The 18,791-nt window shown below is 36.5% G+C and overlaps 1 protein-coding gene and 1 pseudogene across 5 annotated transcripts in view; both read left to right on the forward strand.

The window, feature by feature from the left end:
- Positions 1–18,791, forward strand: part of RBMS3 (RNA binding motif single stranded interacting protein 3) — a 1,476,433-nt gene that overhangs the window by 501,991 nt on the left and 955,651 nt on the right. The gene's annotated exons all lie outside the window — the stretch shown is intronic.
- On the forward strand, positions 14,223–15,505 carry LOC100973125 (mesoderm-specific transcript homolog protein-like; annotated as a pseudogene).

Raw genomic sequence — 18,791 nt, forward strand, 5'->3', positions numbered from 1 at the left:
TTCAAATAACTACATTCTACATTTACCCAGGGCTCCTTATTTTAACCCCTGTGTTAGTTTACATTTGGTGATATAACAAACTACTGCCAATTTAATGGCATAAAACAACACACTTCTATTATTTTACAGTTCTGGAGTTCAGAAGTCCTAAAATCATGCATCCTTTGAAATCTGGATCTACTGAGAATTTCCAAAATTATGTAGTGCTGGTTTTGCTTAAGAGTTCTTCCCTCAATGTGTCTCTTTCCTCATATTTTACTATAAACAGCAATCAGAAACAAGGCCATACTTTCAACACTTTTCTTGGAAATCTCTTCAGGTAAATATCCAAAGTTATTGTTACCTGTTCTGCTTTCCATGTATTGGTAGGACACAATTCAACTAAGCTTTCTGCCACTATGTAACAAGGATCCCCTTTCTTTCGGTTTCCAATGACATGTTCCTTCTTTTCTTCTGGACCCTTATCAGTGATACTTTTAAAGTTTGCATTTCTACCAAGAGTTCATTTACAATGATTTAAATATCCTGTAAGAAAATACAGATTTTTCTACCATGTTCCTCACTATCATCTAGGTTTTCACTAGAAGAGTTGTCTACATTTTCACTAAAAGTCTAAGGAAATCTAAACTTTTCAGTCTTTGTCCCCAAAATTCTTTCAGTTTTTTCCTATTGCCCAATTCCAAAGACACTTCTGTGTTTTTATTTGTTTTTTACAGAAGCACCTCACTGCCAGTGCCATAGTTTGTATTTATTTACTAATGTTGCTGTAAAATTTGCGACAAACTTGATGGCTTGAAACAACATAAATTTATTATCTTACCTTTCTAGAGGTCAGAAATCCTAAATTCAAAATGATGGCAGGGCTGTATTCCTTCTGGAGGCTCTAAGGGAGAATTCATTTCCTTGCATTTTTCCATCTTCTAGAGGACACCTCCATTTCTTGACCTCATGATTGTTTAATCTAGCTTTAAAGTAGGCAGCACAGCCTCTTCAAATCTCTTTCTCTGTGTGTGTGTGTTTGTCTTACCTCTGCTTTTGTCATATGTCCTCCTGTGACTCTGAAACCTCTGCCTCTCTCTTATCAGGACCCTTGTGATTATATAAGACGCACTAACATAATCTAAGAGGATCTTCCCCTCTCATGACTTTTTACGTAATCATATCAACAAAGTCCCCTTTGCAACTGAAGGTAATCCACCCACAAATTAGGTCATAGATATCTTTGGGTGGGTGGGAACATTATTCTGTCTACCGTAACTACTTTTCTCTGTAGCTTTCTTTCAATATCAAAACTCAGATCTAGAAAAAGCAGAAAAAGCAAATAGCGCTTTTCCATGGGTATTAAAATTTGCATGTATATATTAAAATTATGATTCCAAAGAGAAATAATTACTGATAAAATTGTTTTATCAGTAATTGATATGTAGTGAAAAATAAAATGAGCCCCATATTATTTTCTTAAATAAGTCTCTTTGAATTCTTAACTACTTCTGAAACGTTCATAGCCTAAATGGCTTTAACTATTATGAAATTTTTACTAGTAAGAAAGACCATTCTTGACAGAAGTCTGTCAACAATAAGGAAAGACCATCTTTACATTAGTAGGAAAATGGATACGTCCCATGCTCTGTCATTTCTCTGATGCTTAAATTGAAATAATCTGCCTTTAAAGATGTTAATGACACTTCGGGAGGGCGAGGCGGGCAGATCATGGGATCTGGAATTCAAGACTAGCCTGACCAATACAGTGAAACCCCATCCTTACTAAAAATACAAAAATTAGCCAGGCATGATGCTGCATGCCTGTAGTCCCAGCTTCTTGGGAGGCTGAGACAGGAGAATCACTTGAACCCAGGAGGCAGAGGTTACAGTGAATGAGGATCATGCCACTGCCCTCCAGAGAGTGAGACTCCATCTCAAAAAACAAACAAACAAATAAACAAACTGTTAATACAGGCAGGGTGAGACTGTGCTTGGTTTCTAATGCCCATAGCTCAGATTTCCGGTTTAAGAACAATCAATGGAGGCTAAAACAAGTATTTTTAAGATCAAAACCAAACTCAAGATAGGAACAAATAGCATCATATCACAAATAATATTATTTAATATATGATATTATCATTAACATCATATAATATGTTATAATATGAATATAATATGAATATGATGTTAATGATAACATATTGCTTAAGATATGATATTTTCCTGTATCTTGAGTTTGGGTTTGAGCACTACTCACTTAGGTATTCTATTGTCATTGTTATCGTTGATCTGAAAATTAGTCAGCTTCTTTACAACTCCAGCCACAGTATTTGGTATCCTGACCTTCATTGACATTGATTGCCCCAAGCTGATCATATCCTGCAGAGATGAAAAATTTCCTTTTGTATACTATTTTGTCATTACTTCCTTGTGACTCCAATTTTTGCTTTGTAAAATTGTATAGACACAAGATAGAAACATAACTTCGCTACCCCTGCCCTGTGGTACATGGTAATATTAAAATAGTACTTCTCAGTGGCTTCCATTAGCAGAAATGACAATTGTAACTTTTTTTCATCTCATATAATCTAAATGCATGACTACATGTCACACTGTACTTCTTTAAAGTCCTTGGATTCTGGTCCAGATAGTGCTCTTTATATAGGAAAAGATTATTTACTTTCACTCCAGGACTGTTTCAGTTCTGGCTTTAAGGCACACACATTAAAATCAAATATAATGCTTCAGCATGGTGTTAGGATCTGTCCTTTTTCGCATTCTGCTAAGCATCCTGTTTGCTTTTTGAAAATTGGTTTTTCACAGTGAAGAACATCATCAAAGTAACTCCAAAATAATTCCAAACTATTTTCTCCATAGAACATTTGGTCAGTTTACAGTCCAGCTGTTGACAGATGCAGGTTACATGGGGAAAGTTATCCTTCTGTAATATTTACTCTCTTAAATTCACACTAGGCTCCTGTGACAGTGAAATACTATGAACCGACTTTTTATACTGAGGTTAAAAGACAATCCAGAATGCTGCACTGGAAAGCTGATCTGATGTTTTACCCACACTTTATTTCATTCTTTCCGGAGTTAATTTTCATCTGCCATCAATCTGCCTCTTCATTCACTCCGGTGGAGTCCATCTGGAGTTCCTTTAGATTATCTGTGTGTTGATTTCCCCTCCCATCAAATCAGGGTAAGTTAGCATCATCAGAAACCTTCTCAATTATCATCTTTCACCTTACTTCAGATTTTGAGATGCCTACAGAATTCAGAAGTCCTGAAACTGTCATGCTTGCCTGAAAGACTTTTTGCATGTAATCTTTAGTGTTATTATTATGTATTGTCTTATTTTTTAGCATGTGATATGCATGGAGGTGTGTGGTGGTGTATGTGTATAGGCTTGTATTTTAATACACACTATGGTTGACCTTAAACAGGATTTGAGTTGCAAATAGAACAGTTTATAGAAGGCAATATGACTTAGTGGTTAAATGTATGACTTTGGGGTCAGAACACATAGGTGTAAACGATGACTCTGCCATTTACTGAGTTTGCTTCTTTAGCCAGCTACCTTTGCTGTCCAAGACTCAATTTCTCCTTCCTTAAAATAGTGATTAAGATACAGTCTTTTCTGTAGGCTTTTTGATGGAGTTTAATGAGATCTTGCAAATAAGGTCCTTAGCATGGTGCTTGCCAGGTATTAAATGCTCAGAATTTCATCTTTTATTCTTTATCTTGATAAAGATGTTGAGCAAATGTTCAGGAAAATTCCAACTCAAATAGAAATATTATTATATTGCTTAAAAGGAAATTGACATGTCTGACATTATGGATATAAATTTAAGGTCCTTGCCCTTAAGCAACACAGAATATAGGGAGGATATAGTAAAACAAAGGATTATATCACAGTTGACTAATTATGATGGGTAAAGATGTGGCCAAGACAATATGAAAAAGCAGGGGTACCTTCCCTCCATGTTGGCAAGAAAAGAATAAAGAAAAGGCTTTTGGGAGGAAGCAAGGTCTAGCTTTTAGTTCTTAATGGTGGACAAGGAGTTCACAAAGTGAAGGGAAAATTATTCTAGGTACAGACGTAAAAAGAATAAGATAATCTAAAAAATACAACCAAACCAAGCACAAACAAACAAAAAACTTAAAAGGCTAGATTATGTCACAGGAACTGAACTTGATTTCTGGCATAAATTTGTATGACATCAGAACCTGGTTGAGGAATAAAATAGCTCACTGGGCAGCTCTCATTTAGGCAGTGCTATGAATATCCGGTTTAACTTCTGCCCTTGTACAAAATTTAGGAAAATAATAGTGGCTGTTATTTATTGAATACTCACTATAGGCCAAACACTGAAGTTGGATACTTTATAACCATTGTCCTCTTCAAATATATTTTATCTATTTTAAGCTAAGTACAGTAAGCATGCCACCACTGTACAAACCTGTGTAGCAACTATAAGGAATGTTAAACAGAGTTTGAATTCCCAACCCCCTTTATTCTGTCCAGGTTATTTTTATTATGAGGATTAGAATTTCATATCTAAAGTATCCACTCACTGCTGCTACAACTTAGTTTCTTGATATGGCAATATTTAATAGCTTTGAGATTCAAAACAAAGTTATTACCAGTCTGTAACTTTCCTAAATGTCAACAACAAAACTTACAACTTGTTAACAGCTTATGGAGTTTGAAATTTTACATACCTTATTTTCTAGCTGTCATTCCTTTCCCTTCAAGGAACAGCATAGATAGTTAACTTTCTGTAAGAGTTTCTCGACACAGGTGGCCTCCAAAGAAAGCCATAAAAGGCTGTCAACCTTCTATATGGAGAACCCTACAAAGTACTAGAGAAACAAGACAAAGTAGTAGAGGGTCCCTATTTCTCCTTTTTATGGAAGACGATTTTTAGGATTGAGTAAGAGCTTGTAACCCTGAAGTTAAGCTCTTTAGTGAGAGTGTCGGCTCTGTAGGAAATGTAAGGAGCTCTGATGACCATGCCTAACCCCTGGTTAGAATTGCTTCTTTTGAATGCTACCATGCCTGTCAGCCGTAGAGATGGTTCTTAGATTCATTATCTGTAGAAAAGAAAAGTGTGCTTCTTTGTGGGTATTGACCCCCTCTTGCTCACTTGCTTCCAGTGATCACAATGGACTTGCCAGTGCTAACTAACTGTGCCCCGTCTAAAAGGTTTAACTGTGATGAATTGAGCTAATAAACATTTAACTGAATGATGCAGCTACTGTTTGAATTGTCTTGATGGGACATTCCTGCTTTCCCATATATCTCCACTTCTTAACATAAAACACTGAACACCCCCAGAGACCCAACTCCTGTTACTTTTGGTTAGTTGACAGTTTTTCTTCTGAAATCTGGATTTCTGTGTGTCTTATAGCAAAGAACATTGAGAGGGAGATCATCTAAAATGAATAGTAAATATCTAGCTACTCATGCCTTACCATAGAAGCCATTACCAATTGATTATTGTACTCCTTTTTGCTGACCTACAAATCCTTCTCATCTTCTTGCTCCAGACAGCACTATCGATGACAGAGAATTAGCAGGTGAGATGAAACCTGTTGGTCCTATGCACCATTGCCATATTTTCCATGCTTCAGGGAATCAAGTGTAATTAAGTAAGAAGACTTAAATTCATCTGATATTGTGAGAAGAAAAAAAGTGTATGTGTAGATATGTATATGTTTGTTCAATGTGTATTAACATGAATTTGAGGGAGAGAGAGAGGAATATTGATTATATACAGGCAATCAAAATAACTGTATGTATAGAGTTTTCATAATCTATAATACATTCAATTAGTACTTTGTAGAAAGTAATGCATTTGTAATATCCTTCCATTACCAAGCTTTATTATAAATAACATTTGATAGATCAATAGGGTGACTATAGTTAACATTAATCTATTGGACATTTAAAAATAGCTGGAAGAGAATAATCAAATGTTCCTAGCATAAAGAAAAGATAAATATTTAAGGTGATGGATGCCCTAACTACCCCAATTTGATTATACAGATGTATCAAATTATCACATGTATAGGGAAAATATGTACAGATGTTACATATCAATTAAAATAGATCAATTAAATGAAATCATACACTCACAAAACCCATTCTCTGTATCCTTACAAAAATTAGCCGGCAGGACCTGCACAAGTTTATGGTCAGAAGCTAAACATTTTTGTGGGGTTTGAACATGGGAAATAGTTCACATTGATTTGAATGTCATGCCAAACCTAGGCAATAATTTGTACTTTTCATCATTGTATGAGAAACAAAAATGTGAGTTAAAAGGAAAGTCCTTATATCCCTATTCTCTGTAACTGAATGGAATTTGTCTCTCCTTTAATTTTGTATTTCATCCAGAGTAGTGTAGAAAGTCTCACCATCTCTTCATGTCATTTCAATTTGCCAAGAACTTTTTAAAAAATGTGCTCTTACACAATCTTAGATGAGTTGAGCATCTTATTTCTGGCACAGATTTCCTAAGTCTCCATTAGACTTATTTACCAATTGCTCAGTTTTCAGGCAGGGGCACCTAAAGTTTGAGTTAATTCAACCAAGTTCTATTAGATAAAAAATTAAAAAGAAAATTTTGTTTCTTGTTCTTCAGGGGAAGATATTTTTCTTGCTTTGGGAACAGCCGTATTATATTCCCTTAATGTTTCTTTTTAAAAAGTTTACAGCAGTTTCAACAGCTTCTCCTTTCTTCTGAAAATACTTTGTAAATAGAAATAAGAGTAATGAAATTAGTCATCCCTGTGATAGAGATTTTTCTTCGGGTCTTTTGCTTTATCTTTCATTATTCAAACTTTATCATGCTTACATATGGCATTAAACAAAATATAATTTTCCTCTAATGTTGAATAGGCAGATGTGTGAATTTCAGTATCTTTTTGATAAATGATTTGAAGAAAACAGATTGTCCTGGAAAAATGATATTTGCCCATACATTGTATTGGGAAGTGATTTTTCATCTGACCAGTGGTTATACTCTATTGATGGAAATTAGAGCCATTTTGAAAAATACTTTCCGTTAACTTCCCAGGCATTTTTAATTTTGTTTACTGTGATTCCATATAAATTCTTAAATGGTAAAATTATTAACTTGGAATTTTCGGACTGAGAGGCAATCATTAATATCTGCTTGTCAGACTTTGAAAAGAAGTTATTTAGAAAGTCAGTCTGAATATTAGCACACATTCAAAAGTGACTCCCTGGCCAATTTAAATACTCTCAAAAACAAACTTAAAGTCTCTTTTTACCCTAGAATGTCTGGAAAGCTGACCATGTTATTGGTTTTAGAGAGAAAGAGAAGGAAATTATAGCTGAGAAACTGAACCACCTCTTGTACTTCTTCTTGGAGGCCAGAGAATTTAGAAGATGCACAGCTAGAGGCTGGGAGGAAGACAAGTTGGGTAAAAGAAATGGAACCATAAGAATCTTAATATGTCTCTTACTGTAGAAACATGTGGAGCCAATCACAGACCTTGCCACAGGGGCTAAAAATTAGCATTTGTGTGAGACAAATGTAGTATGTCTCTTTTCATATTATTAAGGAGTTGTATGGGGATTTTTTTTCCTGCATTTCCAGTGTTTTTAATTGAATGCTAGGAAAAGGGTTCACAGTAAGATGCTTTCTCCATGTTCATCTTTAATTACCCCTTCTTACTCCTCACAAAATAAATTTGTTTGGCTTGAAAGTAAAGTTAATGGTAGTAATGGCACTAACAACATCCTGGCTGCTAAAATATCTGTTTACAGAGAATCATGTGAAATATTTAGGGAAAAATGGCTTTTGTTATAAATAAAATCCAGTGGAATTTTAGAACACTTTGGTGATAACTATAATTCTGTACATGTTTTCACATTGGAATTACATTTTACACAGGCATCCTAAAGTTAGTGTGTAAGTGAAAAAAATCTCACCCCAACATATTTCCTCTTTTAAAAAAATCCTCTTTAATTTCAAGACCTTCATGCTCTGAATGTCACTTTCACCCCAGCATGAGCTAAGCCATGGAAGATTTGTATCTTTTGACTTACCTGACTCTGAGTCACACACTCAATGAGTGAATGATGACTGAACAAGTCACTGATATATTTTTTAAATGTGTCCCAGAATGTAGAATTTCTGTTAGTTAAATGTACATATGATGTTTCATTTATCCCCTTTAAAGTACACAATTAAATAATGATACTACAATACAAATTGTTTATATTTATGTAACAGGATTAATTTTTACCCGTTATTAATGCAATAGAGACAGTGCTATTAAGCAATTGCTTACATGTCTTGACCCACTTACTACAATTTGTATCTGACCTCCAAATCCTTGGGCAGTTTTACCTGCTGTTGTCCATTGTTATTCTATCTCAGCTATCTATAATGAGACGCTATCTGCAAGCAGCTCGAAACTGCCTACAGAGTGAAGAGGTCTTCAGTGATCAGTAACTCTGCAGACAATAGGATTTGCTCTTTATTTTACATATCTTAGCCACATTATCAAATAGTAAAATATATGTATATGATCTAGTCCATAGACATATGAGAAAATAAAATTTGAAATATCAAAAGATAATTCAGAATAAAGAAGATAGGTCATATTTGAGATAGAGTACTTTCAGAATTTGCACTCATTTGTTATGTAGGACATAAAAATTGGTTAAAGAGAAGGAGGTAAATAACATTAATATAAGTGGTAGGTTATTAGAGTAATTGTTCCCAATATGTCACACCTCCCTGTCTTCACATGCTTGTGTAGCTCACTCCTGTGTTTACTCCAAACTTGGCCTTATGACTTGCTTTAGTCAATAAGACATTAACAAATATGACACAAGCAAAGGCTCAAATAGGACTGGTGTATTGTGACCAGATCTCTTGTAGCATTGGCACCATGTGAAGAATGAAGAAGCCCAGGCTAAAATGTTGAAGACACATATCCCAAATGACAGCTACCACTAACCTCCAGACAAGAAGGTAGGGTCATTTTGTACCATCAAGCCTCAGTTGAACTGCCAGTTGAGGAAAGCCATATGAACGAACCAAGTCAAGACAAGCAGAAGAACCACCAGCTGAACTCAGCCCAAATTGCTGGTCATGTGTTAATTAATGGCAACTAAAGTCATTAAGTTTTGGGACTATAAGTTGCACAACAATAGATTATGGAGGAGTAAACATGTATTTCAAATAAGTTTTCTTTCTTCCTCTTTTATAAAATTTCATGAAAAAAAGTAGAAGGATAGGTAGAACAAGCCTGATGCAGGGGATTGATGATGTCATCTAGGGGCTTTCTATCTTTAATATCTTAGTTTTCTGTTTATGACATAGGGACTGCTCTGCCTTCATCTGTGTCCAGGGAAGGATGGAGGGAAAATAGCTTTATGTACTGCTCCTGTTCTATTCATTGTAAGCGCAGAACACTGTCAGAGATCCTTTCCAGACTTCTGCTGTATTTTATTAGGAAGGAGTGTGTCAGCCAGGCGCAGCGGCTCACGCCTGTAATCCCAGCACTTTGGGAGGCTGAGGAGGGCGGATCATGAGGTCAGGACATCGAGACCATCCTGGCTAACATGGTGAAACCCCGTCTCTACTAAAATTACAAAAAAAATTAGCCAGGCACGGTGGCGGGCACCTGTGGTCCCAGCTACTCGGGAGGCTGAAGCAGGAGAATGGCGTGAACCCAGGAGGCGGAGCTTGCAGTGAGCCGAGATCGCGCCACTGCACTCCTGCCTGGGCGACAGAGCGAGACTCCATCTCAAAAAATAAATAAATAAATAAAGGTGTGTGTCATCTGGTCACTTCTAGCTGCTAGGGTGGCAGGGTGGGGAACAGAATATTCAGCTTTTTTAGCTGCTTTAGTAAATGTATAGCTGCTATGTTATCCGGTCCACAGTGTTAGATAAATTTCCTTTCTTCTCACATTGCTTTTATTTTCTCATTATTACTTGAAACCCTAAATAAAAGAAATAGGATACATCTGAATTTATATATATTCATTATTTAGGCAACATTCCTTTAAGCCTCAGTTTTCTGGTTTCTTCATAGTTATAACCTTGAGTCTTAAATAAAGTGAGTGAGTTAATATTTACACAATATATAGTAGAATATCTAGCACCGGGAAAGCTAAGACCATATCTGTTTTGTTTACTTCTACGTGTCCAGCACTGTATAGAGTGGTTGGCAAATAGGAGGAACTATAAAATGAATGAATGATGACAGAATGACTGCATGACTCTCTGACTTAATAGACAAGTGCTAGCTGCCTTTCTTTCAACTATATTTTATCATTTTTAGGTATAGACCAGGTGCAATGTAGATACAAATTATATTTTTGAGTTTTCAGAGGTTAGCAAAATGCCCAGCACATAACGTATAGTCAACAAGTATTTGTTGATGATGATGTTGATGATAAATAAGGCTAGCATCTTATAGTAATTGTACTGAATGATTTTATTTTTCTTCCAAAAAAAGAGTTAAATTTTAAAATAGAATGAATTGTATCCTCCTCTGGTTGTTTGATTTATGTATATTTTAGAATCAGAATCTTGAAAAACATTGTTCAACTTTGAAATACCAGGACAAATGTTCACCATGTGCTGCACGAAACTTAAAGCATTTAATATAACTGGACCTCTGTAGCACACTGCTTTTCTTTCTTAAACAACATAAATTTGCTGAGCTAGACCTTAGAGAACTATGATTTGTTGACATGAATTCAGCATGATCCTAACCTGCATAGTAAGAATGTTTTGATTTCTTTGCCAACTTTGATTCCTTTGCCAAGTTTTGTGGAACATGTTTTTGGTCTTGGCAAACTCCTGCATATTAGCTATCCCATTCCTTCTAATTTCCAGAGACAGACATTAATTATTTTCCTTTGCACTCCGGGGAGTTAAACATATGAAATTACTAGACAATGCCAGTAAATTATTTTCCCTGAGAAATATTAAGTTGGGATGGATTGAGAATTTCTGAAAGTTGGAGACTTGGTCTCAGTGATTCACTCTCAGCTGGTGTTTGTCAGTTTATTGTTTCACTCAGTCACAATAAACATAAGTAAGTTGAACTGTTAAAGTTGTCCATAAAGACATAAAAGATATTTTTCCATTTTTATTCACAAGAAGTAACTTCTTGATGAAAACTCTAGGTGAATGTGGAAATCTGCATTGTTGGATTTAAGGAGAAAAAAACTGAAACACTGAGAACATGAACTAGAGGAAATATTAAGATAAAAACAAAGGGTACTGATGCCATAGAGGCTAGCTGTCCATCTGACAAATGAAGAAATGATGTGACTTGTATAAACAAGGAGCTCTCAATTTTGCCACAAAATTGTGTTGCAAAACTTGACCTGTTCGTTGATTTTTTAAAAAGTGTATTCATTTATGTATTCATTGAGGTTTTTTTAATAATTCAGTATATATAAATGTTATTTTACTTATTTCTTTTAACTTTTGAGTTTGGAGATATATGTGAAGGTTTGTTAAATAGGTAAACACATGACACAAGGGTTTGTTGTACATATTATTTCATCACCCAAGTATTAAGCTTAGTACCCAACAGTTATCTTTTTTCTGCTCTTCTCCCTCTTTCCACTCTCCCCGCTCAAGTAGACCCTTGTGTCTGTTGTTTTGTGCTTTGTGTTCGTAAGTTCTTCCCATTTAGCTCCCACTTATAAGTGAGAACATGTGGTATTTGGTTTTCTGTTCCTGTGTTAGTTAGCTAAGGATAACAGCCTCCAGCTCTATCCATGTTCCCACAAAAGGCATCATCTCATTCTTATTTATGGCTGCATAGTATTCCATCGTGTATATGTACCACGTTTTCTTTAGTGGATCTGTCATTGGTTGCATTTAGGTTGATTCCATTTCTTTGCTATTGTGAATAGTGCTGTAATGAACATTCTTGGGCATGTGTCTTTATTTTAGAATGATTTATATTCCTCTGGGTATATGCCCAGTAATGGAATCGCTGGTTGAATGCTAGTTCTGCTTTTAGCCCTTTGAGGAATCACTATAGTGCTTTCCACAGTGATTGAACTAATTTTCACTCCTACCAACAATGTTTAAGTATTCCCTTTTCTCCACAATCTTGCCAGAATCTGTTACTTTTTGACTTTTTAATAATAGCCATTCTAACTGGAGTGAGATGGTATCACATCGTGGTTTTGATTTGCATTTCTCTAATGATCAGTGATATTGAGCTTTATTTCATATGTTTGTTGGCTACATATATGTCTTATTTTGAGAAGTGTCTGTTCATGTCCTTTGCCCACTTTTTAATGGAATTGTTTGTTTTTCTCTTGTAAATTTATTTTTATCGATGCTGGATATTAGACCTTTGTCAGATGCATAGATTAGAAATATTTTCTCCCATTCTGCATGTTGTCTCTTTACTCTCTTGATATCCTTTTGCAGTATAGAAGCTCTTAAGTTTAATCAGATCCTACTTCTCAATTTTTGCTTTTGTTGCCATTGCTTTTGTTATATTTGAAATGAAATCTTTGTTTCTATGTCCAGGATAGTATTGCCTAGATTATCTTCCAGGGTTTTTATAATTTGGAGTTTTACATTTAAATCTTTAATCCATCTTTTTTAAAAAAATTTTTTTGAGATAGAGTCTCACTCTGCCTCCCAGGCTGGAGTGCAGCGGTGCTATTTCAGCTCCCTACACCTTCCACCTCCCAGGCTCAAACAATTCTCATACCTCAGCCTCCTGAGTAGCTGGGATTACAGGTACCTGCTATCATGCCCACCTAATTTTTGTATTTTTAGTGTAGACGGGGTTTCACCATGTTGGCCAGACTGGTCTTGAACTCCTGACCACAAGTGATCCACGCTCCTCAGCCTCCCAAAGTGCTGGGATTACAGGCATGAGCCACTGCACCCAGCCTTTAATCCATCTTGAGTTGATTTTTGTATATGGTTTAAGGAATGGCTCCAGCTTCGATCTTCTGCATATGGCTAGCCAGTTATTCCAGCACCATTTATTGAACACGGAGTCTTTTCCCCATTGCTTGTTTTTGTCAGCTTTGTTGAAGACAGGATGATCCTACGTGTGCGGCCTTGTTTCTGGGCTCTCTATTCTGTTCCATTGGTCTATGTGCCTGTTTGTGTACCAATTCCATGCTCTTTTGGTTATTGTAGTATAGTTTGAAGGTGGGTAGCTTGATGCCTCCAGCTTTGTTCCTTTTGATTAGGATTGCCTTGGGTATTCAGGCTTTTTTTGGTTTCATATGAATTCTAAAATAATTTTTATAGTTCTGTGAAGAATGTCACTGGTAGTTTGATAGGAATAGCATTGAATCTGTAAATGGCTTTGGACAGTATAGCTGTTTTAATGATATTGATTCTTTCTATACATGAGCATGGGATGTTTTTCCATTTGTTTGTGACTTCTCTGATTTCTTTGAGAAATCTTTTATAATTCTCATTGTAGAGATTTTTTACCTCCCCGGTTGGCTGTATCCCTAGGTATTTTTGTGGGTGTGTGGCAATTGTGAATGAGATTGGTTTCTGATTTGGCTCTCAGTTTGGCTGTTGTTGGTGTATAGGGATGCTAGTGATTTTTGCGCATTGATTTTGCATCCTGTAACTTTGCTGAAGTTGTTTTTCAGCTGGAGGAGCTTTTGGGCTGAGACTATGGGGTTTTCTAGATAGAAAATCATGTCATTTGCAAACAGAGACAGTTTGACTTCCTCTCTTTCTTTTTGGATGCCCTTTATTTCTTTCTCTTGCCTGATTGCTCTGGCTAGGACTTTCAATACTATGTTGAATAGAAGTGATGAGAGAGGGCATCCTTGTCTTGTGCTGGTTTTCAAGGAGAATGATGCTAGTTTTTGCCTATTCGGTGTACTCTTGGCTGTGACCTTTACAGAACTCTTCACCCAAAAACAACACAGTATACATTCTCCTCATCACCACATGGCATGTACTCTAAAATTAACCACATAATTGGACATAAAACAATCCTCAACAAATGTAAGAAGAACCAAAATCATATCGAACACACTCTAGGACCACAGCACAATAAAAATAGAAGTTGAGACTATGAAAATTGCTCAAAACCAAATAATTACATGGAAATTAAACAATATGCTCCTGAGTGACTTTTGGGTAAATAATGAAATTAAGGCAGAAATCAGGAAGTTCTTTGAAAACAATGAGAACAAAAATACAATATAAAATACAATATACTATCATGCACAACCAGTTCCACCAAACATGGAGTCCTGCAGCCCAGGTCTTACCTGAATCAGAATGGAGGGTGTGGTGGGTCCAAGTGGAGCTGTTGGCCATGTGCCTACTTGCTGCGTACCTGCAGATCCCACTCCCTCAGGTCTCCCTGGCCCTTCACTCTTGGAAGTCTTCAGGCAAATTTTTCACTTACGAGGGACTGCATATATTCTACCAAGACTCTGTGGGTGTGGTTGGAAGTCTGGAGATAGCTGTGCTTTTACACAGCCTTCCAACATCCAGCTATGATTGGTACAAGATTTGGGAAGGTCTGACCTTGAGGTTTCATCAAGTTCTTGTGCTTGATTTCTTAGGCTTTGGCTTCAGTGACAATCCACAACCACATCACTGTTCCATATTTGAGCAGGCGAGCATTATGGAAGTGCTTTTGTGGCATCTGGGGCTCCAGAACCACAGGACCAACCTTTTGTCTCATGACTATGGAGATATTGTTGCTCAGGAGCTCCTCTACCAGTACAAGCAGAATCAATCTGGTAGGCTTACCATAAAGAGTATCCATCTGTCAAATGGAGGTATCTTTCCTGAGACTCACTGTCCACTCCTTCTCCAAAAGATACTCAAAGATGGAGGTGTGCTGTCACCCATCCTCACGTGGCTGATGAACTTCTTTGTATTCTCGATGTCTCACCCCAGTCTTTGGGCCATGTACTTGGCCCTCTGAGAGTGAGCTGTGGGATGGTACATGTGGGCAGTCCCATCCCACAGCTGCAACAATGATGGGAACTTAGTCATTGTCAATCTCTTACAGTACATCATCAATCAGAGAAGTTTAGAAGACACTGAGTGGGAGCTCTTGCCTCTGAAACTAACCCCATTGATTTTATCTATGAGCCACTGGATCCTGTAAATCCATATCCAGAGTTTTTCGAGCTGTACAGGAAAATGCTGTCACGGTCCATGATGTCAATTCTGGATGACCACATTAGCCACGATCCACAGCTAGAGGATCCCATGGGCTTCCTGAATGCATACCTGGGCTTCATCAAGTCCTTTTGAGTTGGAAAGAGTAGATTCACTGTATTACCTCCCCTACTCCCTTATCCATTGCATATTCCACTTAAGAAGAAATGCCCAAAAGAGGTCCTGGCCATCAAACACTATTCTCTCACAAAGTCCACTTTACTCAAATTGGTGAACAGTATATAGGAAGAAGCCAGCAGGAGCTCTGGCTAAGGTTGACATAGTAGTCCACCTCCCATTACTTTGACATCTGATCAAATGTACAGATTTGCCTTTGTTTTTATGTTTTTAGGAAATTCTGATCGGTACTACTATTCACTGATGCAGAAAGACATTCTTTTGCATAAAAGACTGTTTAACACTCTGGACTTTTCTAAAGTATTTAGTAGTGCTAATTTCTGGCCCAGCCCTAATAGGAATTCTGCAGTAAGAATGATGAGAAGGGGGCCTCCTTCCTTCTCCTTGAATGGCTTTATGCGCACATGCTTTTTAAAAGTTCTTTAAGCAAGACAGAGCTGAGTCTTATTTGTCATACCTTTGGATTTAGTTTCATCAGCTGTTTTTAATTATAAACATAGTATTAAAATAGATATTGGTTTAAATAATGTAGTATTCTTAGTATGATTTAAGACTTATGATTTACCTACATATTATACATATTTTATAAGAATGCTAAATCAATATACCCTTACTCTGCCAGTGAACGTAATTAAACATGTTTCATTTCTGAATAAATTTAAGTAGATCCAAACTATTTACTGAATTTACTAAAATCACAGGACATTAAGGACCAGTAGCATCTATGCCAGAGATTTACCGTTATTGCCAGTAAGACCGATTCTAACAGCAAATAACAGTCTGAGACTCCTCATACCTCAGTGCTTAGAAGCATGTCTCTCTTGAGCTACCATAGAGGGGAAGGGATGGTTTTGTTGTCCAAGCCACCATATGCAATGTACATTGATTCCTTTATGATGACTGCTTAACTCCCCATTGCCTGTCCCAGAGAAGCTTTCTCATGTAGCTTGGTAATTCCTGTACTTTACAGACAGAAAAGTTCCAGAAACTTTAAGAACAAATTCTGAGAGACCTATGAGCAAATGATGCTGAATACTTTTTTTAAGCCACATTTCACTGTCTTAGTCAAAGCAGGATTATTAAGTGACTATTTAAAATTCATTTTTTAAATTAGCAACTTCAAGTATGGCAACTTTGAGACTGGAATAAGTATTTATTTTCTGTAAATAAAAATGAATTGTGACAAAAAATTACAACATACTAGAATCTCTAGGACACAGCTAAGGCAGTGTTAAAAGGGAAATTCATAGCACTGAATACCCACATCAAACTCTTAGAAAGATCTCACATTAACAGCCTAACTTCATAACTGAAAGAATTAGAGAAGCAGGAACAAACCAGCCCCAAAGCTAGCAGAAGATGAGAAATAAAAATAAAAATCAGGCCAGGCACGGTGGCTCACACCTGTAATTCCAGTACTTTGGGAGGCTGAGGCAGGGGGGGTCACCTGATGTTAGGAGTTCAAGACCAGCCTGGCCAACATGGTGAAACCCTATCTCTACTAAAAATACAAAAATTAGCCGGGTGTGGTAGCAGGCACCTGTAATTCCAGCTATTCAGTAGGCTGAGGCAGGAGAATTGCTTGAAGCTGGGAGACAGAGATTGCAGTGAGCCAAGATTGTATCATTGCACTCCAGCCTGGGGTGACAAGAGCAAGACTTTGTCTCAGAAATCAAAAGTTCAACGAACCCAGGAGCTGGTTTTTTGAAAAAAAAAAAAATAGGCCACTAGCTAGACTAATAAAGAAAAAAAAAAAAACAGAAGTTCCAAATAAACACAATTAGAATTTTGAAGGTAATGTTACTACTGACCCCACAGAAATGAAAACAACCATCAGAAACTACTATGAACACATTTACGCACAAAAACTAGAAAACTTAGAAGAGATGGATAAATTCCGAGACACATACACCCTCCCAAGACTGAGCCAGGAAGAAATTGACTCCCTGAATAGACCAATAATCAGCTCTGAAATTGAATCAGTAATAAATAGCCTAGCAACCAAAAAAAAAAAAAAAAAAGCCCACGACCTGATGGATTCACAGCTGAATTCTATCAGATGTACAAAGAAAAGGTGATATAATTCCTACAGAAACTATTCCCAAAAAATTGAGAAGAGGGACTCCTTTTCAGCTCATCCTATAAGGCTAGCATCATCCTGATACCAAAACCTGGCAGAGACACAACAAAAAATGAAAACTTCAGGCCAATACCTTTGAATAACATCGAAACAAAAGTCCTCAACAAAATATTTACGAACTGAATCCAGCAACACATCAAAAAGCTAATCTACCATGATCAAATAGGCTTCATCCCCAGGATGCAAGATTGGTTCAACATATACAAATCAATAAGTGTGATTCATCACATATACAGAACTAAAGACAAAAACCACATGATTATCTCAATAGATACAGAAAAGGCTTTCAATAAAATTCAACACCCTTCATGTTAAAAACTTTCAATAAAGTAGGTATTGAAGGAACATACCTCAAAATAACGAGAGCCATCTGTTTATTTAGTTGATACTATGTGCTGGGTATAGTTCTAAGTGTATGGACACAGCAGTGAACAACATTAAAACAAAGCAAAATAAAACTAAAATGTTCCTACTCTCAGGGAGAGTTTAAGGAACTTGCCTGAAGTCACAAAGCTCCTAAATGACAGAGCTGGAATTGAAACCTAGACTGTGTGACTCTATAGCCCATGCTCTTCACTACTAAGCTGTGGTGCCTTTCTTTTAAAAAATTTATTAACTTTATTTTTAGACCAATTTTGGTTTTACAGAAAAATTGAGTGGAAATTACAGAGAATTCTGAATCCATTCACTGCTCAATCATGTTTCTTGACTTTTGATGCAGAAAGCAATGGAAAATGAATAAAACACTAGTATACCTAAAGAAAATCCCCTCTCTTTTCTCTGTACTTGCATTATAATAAAGTAAGTGAAAATTTCCATCATCCTAAGTTATTCATTCATTCTTTCTTCACGTACTTATAGAACCTCTCCCATGTGTCAGGCTACTCAAAAAGAATGATGAATAAACTGACATGAACCCTGACCTTATAGAGTTTATGGTAGAATATAAACCTTGGCAGAGACAATATCGGAAATGAATATCTAATTACAAAAGACAGAAACATTAAAAGACAATGTGGCAAACAGTTTTAAAGTCCAAGTTCTTTTTGAGGCAATAATATTTCAGTGACACCTGGAGGATGAAGAAAAGTTAACCTTGCAAAGAAAAGAGGAAAGGTCATTTCAGGGAGGGGATCACCACACACACAGTTACTGAGGAGGTTAAGAATTCGAAGGTTTCAAAGTATAAAGAGCTGAGTTGGTAAAGGAAATGAAAAATGACTGGACTGAGAGATAGGAAAAAAGCCAGGAGAATTTGTTGTCACAAGAATCAAGAGAAGTATGATCACATAAGGTCAAGTAAGTTTAAGATTTTTTAAGAGGTCCATTTAAGGA

The sequence above is a fragment of the Pan paniscus genome, chromosome 2 (genome assembly GCF_029289425.2).
Source record: "Pan paniscus chromosome 2, NHGRI_mPanPan1-v2.0_pri, whole genome shotgun sequence".
Classification (NCBI taxonomy): domain Eukaryota; kingdom Metazoa; phylum Chordata; class Mammalia; order Primates; family Hominidae; genus Pan; species Pan paniscus.